Source organism: Littorina saxatilis, linkage group LG7 (assembly GCF_037325665.1).
Source record: "Littorina saxatilis isolate snail1 linkage group LG7, US_GU_Lsax_2.0, whole genome shotgun sequence".
Taxonomy (NCBI): domain Eukaryota; kingdom Metazoa; phylum Mollusca; class Gastropoda; order Littorinimorpha; family Littorinidae; genus Littorina; species Littorina saxatilis.
The window spans coordinates 7,009,249-7,015,248 of record NC_090251.1 but is presented as its reverse complement, the minus strand read 5'-3'; positions in this window follow the sequence as shown (position 1 = coordinate 7,015,248).

Here is a 6,000-nt window from a genome sequence, read left to right as displayed (position 1 = left end):
GGGTCTAATCCGACTGTTCGGACTACAGGTATGCTGTTTGTAAAATCATTAATTTGTAGATATTCATTGTCGCTACTCAAAAGCAGTTGTCCCCGATGGCTCATAGGAATGTGAGTCTGTGATGCAAACAGAAGCGGAATGCGAACGAACGCGCCGAATCTTTGTATGCAAGCCCGATTATACAATGTGTATATATATGTGTGTGTGTGTGTGTGTGTGTGTGTGTGTGTGTGTGTGTGTGTGGGATGACTCACGTGCTGCAGTTTGTGTCCCGCCCACCCCCTAGTATCTATAATCGTTTCTTTTCGAAACGAAATCCCCCCCCCCCCCCCCCCCCCTGCCCGATTGTGTGTGTGTGTGTGTGTGTGTGTATGGGTGTACTATGTGTATGTGTGTATACCGGCGGCGTGTGTGTCTGTGTGTGTGTGTGTATGTGTGTGTGTGTGTGCGTGTCAGTGTCAGTGCGTGTTTTACCGTAACTTGATAAGGTTTTTATTAAAGATTAGTCATGAAATGCAATAATTTTGAATCTGTTAGTGTTACAGACATTTCTATCAGTCTTAATTTTAATATCAGCGGTTTAGAATATGTTTTTATGATAAATCCGCTTAATCTATTTTTGTATCTACTGATATAGCTGTAATCAGAAGTATATTAATCATACAAGATTGAGACAAACATTGTTTAACAAAAATCTATATATTAGCAAAGCAAACAGACATACAGAAAGAAAACGAACAAACAAACACAATGGGAACTGATCAATCATGCACATCGAGACTGAACGAGAGAGAGAGAGAGAGAGAGAGAGAGAGAGAGAGAGAGAGAGAGAGAGAGAGAGAGAGAGAGAGAGAGAGAGAGAGAGAGACGATCACGCGACATACTAACAAACACACACACACACACACACACACACCAGGGGCGGAGCAGTTAAGCCAGAGGGGGGGGGGGGGGGGGTTACAACTTGGGGTCCAGGGGTAGACCCCTTGTGGGGTACAAGGGCAAGGCCCAGAAGCTGAAGAGTTTTAGCTATTTTATTAACAATTTATGGCTTATCCTTGATTTTAAACATGATGAACTGGTGTCAGCAGCCACTCATTATTTCTTTTAAAGTTAGTATTAATTTTTTTTTTGACAGCCGGGGGGGGGGGGGGGGTCCGGAACCCCCGTAACACCCCCCCTAATCCGCCCCTGCACAGACACACACACACACACACACACACACACACACACACTTAGATACACCGTCACACACACACACCGGCACACACACACTGACACACATTCATACACTGACGCGAGGTTTTGGCAGAGTTGGGTGGGGGACAAATGCACAGAACGAGGGGGACAACCCAAATGGTTCCCCTTGGGTGAACTTGTCCCAAATTGTCCCCCGGGTGACCGACCGTTGATATTAAATGGTCCCCTGGGAGATGCTCGAGCATTAACTCAAATTGTCCCCCGGGGGACACTTCCAGGTGGGGTCCAGAAAGGGGTATTACACCGGCAGTGAAGCTGAAAGGGTCCAAATCAGCAACCTCTACGATGACAGACGTCGCTGGCTGTCTTCCTCGCTCGTTGGCGGGGGGCAGCTGGCCTTCCCCTACGATGACAGACGTCGCTGGCTGCCGCCCTCCTTCACTGGCGGGCTGGGGTCTACCACCTTCTGCGTCGACAGACGTCGCTGACGGCCGCTCCCCATCACCGGCTGGCTGGGGTCTACCACCTTCACCCCCTGCGATGACCGACGTCTACGGCCCCCCTTCACTCTCAGATGGCTGTACGTCTCCACCTTCACTAACGTCCCTCCCTCTGGGCCCACTTCCTATCCAAGTGAGCGAGGTTCGTAAACTGTTTTTGGCTCAGAACCCCAGGAAGGCTGCAGGCCCAGATGGGATCACTCCTCAGACTCTGAAGACGTGTGCAGACCAACTTGCTCCAGTCTTCACGGACATTTTCAACAAGTCGCTAGAACAGTGCCATGTTCCTAAATGCTTCAAGCGCTCCATTGTGGTGCCTGTACCGAAGAAGGCTAACGTTTCTGGTCTCAACGACTACCGCCCTGTGGCATTGACTTCAGTCGTGATGAAGTGTTTGGAGCGTTTAGTGCTCCAGCGCTTGAAGGTAGCCACTGATGCTAGTCTTGACCCTCACCAGTTTGCATATCGGGCCAACCGTTCCGTGGACGATGCAGTAGCCTTAGGTCTACATCATATTGTTGAGCACCTGGAGAAGTCTGGTAGCTATGCTAGAGTTCTTTTCATTGACTATAGCTCTGCCTTTAACACCATTGTTCCACATAAACTGTTCTCCAAGCTCACTGGCATGTGTGTCGAGGAATCCCTTTGTAAGTGGGTTCTAGATTTTTTGTTGGATAGGCCTCAGGTTGTAAGAGTAGGCAGCAGTACTTCTAGTTCAATCACCTTGAACATTGGTGCCCCACAGGGGTGTGTTCTCTCCCCACTGTTGTTCTCCCTCTTCACCAACGACAACGTGAGCCATGACCCCTCAGTAGTCATCCTGAAGTTCTCCGATGACACTACTCTGGAAGGCCTGATCAGTGTCGGTGATGAGTCGGGGTACCGAGCGGAGGTTGCGAGAGTGTCGGGCTGGTGTGTGGCTAATGACCTTAACCTTAACGTCACTAAAACCAAGGAGATGGTCTTTGACCGTAGGAAGAAAAAGACTCCCCTCTTACCACTCACCATCAGCGGTGAGAACGTAGAGCAGGTTGATTCCTTCAAATTTCTAGGGGTGACCATCTCCAATGACCTTAGCTGGGCTGTTCATACTGACCTTTCAGTAAAGAAGGCCCATCAGCGTCTCTACTTCCTGAGACAGCTGAGGAAGTTCAAAGTGTCCTCCTCCATCATGTCCCAGTTCTACAGGGCTGCTGTAGAGAGTCTCCTTACCTTTTCTATCACGGTTTGGTACAGCAGCTCCTGCCAGTTTGAGAAAGAAAAACTGGAGAAGGTCGTTAGGGCTGCCAGCAGGATCATTGGCAGAGATCTCCCCTCTATAGACTCCCTTCACATCCTGCGCATGATGAGGAAATGTAGGTCCATCATGCAGGATCCCACACACCCGGCTGGTCATCTCTTCCAGCCTCTGCTCTCGGGGCGCAGGCTCAGAACCCTCAGATGCCGTACGGCAAGACTCAGAAACAGTTTCTACCCCCAGGCTGTCCTGGCTTTTAATAACCGGTAAATGAACTCTACAGACTGTGACACGTTTTAGGATGCTCTAGGAGTATGGTTTTAGTAGCTGACATTACATACTGTGATATATAGAGTGGGTTTTAGCATGGTGACACCACTGTGACGCGATGAAGCCAGACTATGTTTTAGCAGCTGGTTATATTACCGGAATACACATCTAGTATGTTTTAGTAGTTTTAGTCGTTCTTTAACCACTGTGATGTGTTGGAAGAGTTTATTTTTATGTGCTGTTTTAGAGGTACATTTTATCAGTATGGAACATGTTCAGTTCTTACAGTAGTTGATAGTGGGGGGGGGGGGGGATCCTATCTTATTCTGCGTACTTTTATTGTGGTTCCGATAGCTCTTAGAGTTTCATAGTTCTCACCATGTCTGTATAGTGTATGTATTAGTTACTGTGATACCAAATTGTCTTACCCATGTATGTATGATGCTATGCGCCAGTGATGTATGAATGCTATTTATTTTTGTTTTTATCACACAGCAAGCTGCTTTCCTCGTGTATTTTTTAGGTTCATTCATGTATTGTACACTTGGCAATAAATTATCTATCTATCTATCTATCTAACCTCACTGTACAGGGATTAGGTTGAAAGGTTGAAAGGTACCAACATTAATTCCTGAATTAAGCAAACATTTCATAATAGATTTCCTTGATGAAAAAAAAATCAGGTAACAATCATGTACCAACACTGGGGAAAATATAGATCCACTTGACCTCGAAAAGCAGATTTCTCTTCCTTGTCGCGTCGATCTTCTGTCTGTCATTAATTTTGATCATTTGTCGTGTCAATCTTTTGTCGTGTTGATCTCCTTCCCATTCAATCTTCTGTTGTTCAATCATAAGTCGTTCGATTTTTTGTCATTCGAAATTTGTCTTTTGATCTTATATCATTAATCCATTGAGACTGCTTTTGTCGTTTGATCTTTTGTGGCTTGATCCTTTGATCTTATGTCATGTACCCTCAGACAATCATGGCAACCATTTCCTTGATCAAATAACCAAATTACTTAATAATGCTTAATTTTGGAACTGAATAATTATGTCAATTATTCCCCCCTCTGCTTCTTTACCTCTGTAAACTTGTAGGGCTAGTTATTTTTCGATAATCACCCAGCAACCAAACAAATAACGACCCAGCAACAGCCTGAATCCTCGATAGTGCAATGGGTTGAGAAGTTGTTCTGTTCCGGTACTACTTTTTGCGACTGAAAAGTTCCGAACCCTCTAATGTACGAAGTATACATCTCTGGAGCAAACAATACAAACATACCGCATTTAAATTAACAACTACAGGCCTGAACACATGAATCTCCATATAAAATCCATGAGTTCGGTTGTTTTCTGAATCTAGATCTGCCGTGCTCAAACGTTCATCACAAGCAATTTCCCAAGGCAAGTAACGCATACTTTGTCTAGCGACAAGAGTAGTTCCCCTTCTTTTCACTCAGTTTCTTCGACAACAGACTGCAATCCGACGGTCAGTTTTCAACAATATTTCATTTAATAAACAGATCACACGCAACCAAATGCACACATCTCATCAATTTAAACAACATAAAGCGGCTTCATACACTATTTTCCCCAGAAAACTGAACTTCATACAGTTTTTAACGTTGGAACACGGGTGCAAAAGTTCGTCTGCTAGTCCCATTTGACGAAAGAACATTATCCTAAGCGATACCAAAACATATACAGAACACACAATATCTGCCTTTGCCGCCACAGCAGAATAACAGCATATCTGTGTACTTGATTTTAGTCCAAAATAGGAAAACTGACAAGAAGTGTTAACTGAATGGAATGATTTGCACGGAACTATACAACCGCGCATTAATCGATCGCCTGCGCAGGTTGACTGGTTGTGTGAATAGGATTCGATCAAACTTTCGCAAAAAATCTCCTCTTTTCTTTGAATAACTGAAGAAAGGAGGAATAAAGAGGTTACACACCTCGTCTCAGTGATTATAATAAATAATGGTCGAAGTTCGCGGTCATGAAAAAGCTCGCTAAAGCTCGCATTTTTCATGATCCGCTAACTTCGACCATTATTTTTAATAATCACTGAGACTCGGCATGTAACCTCTACTTAATTTTACGAGAATATTTGTTGGTCTGATTATAGCAACTTAAGTATCAAAAATAAATCAATAATGCCACTGGATTGTGATTTAGTCATTTACAATGCTAAAGTTCAACATTACTGCATTATTTTGCCTCATCAGTTTTTTTATAAGTGGTGTTGCTCTTCCATAGCTCAAGAAATAATAATACAGATTTTTTCCGAACATCGTCTTTTCTCATGTTATTACAACAAACGCCCTGACACATAAAATGTTCTGCATTGGCCATTGCAGGTACAAAGTGGACGAATTCGACCCCTTCAGCTATACTTTTACCGGTGCCGTACGCTTCTTTCGTCACGAAACGATACGGTCTGTTTTGTTAAACAGATCTGAGCAAACACAAAAACACTTTTACTTCCAGCAAGGCTTTTAGCTGGCGAGTTATCATTATCAAGTAGGTAGTGACCACGTTAGCGAAGTACACCGACAACAGAGGGCATTGAACTTATTTACGCACATTCTTACCCTAGTTACTAAACACCGGCATACATTTCTTTGATCTTGTTCTTTGATTGGGTGATAATCGTCTATAGGTGAGGGGTTGTAGAATTCAAGACTCTTTATCGTGGATTAACTACAAGAATGGCGCCATTTATATTTTATTCAACCCGACAATGTGTGTAGAAAACGCCCGTTTTCTTTCACAACAGGGGTT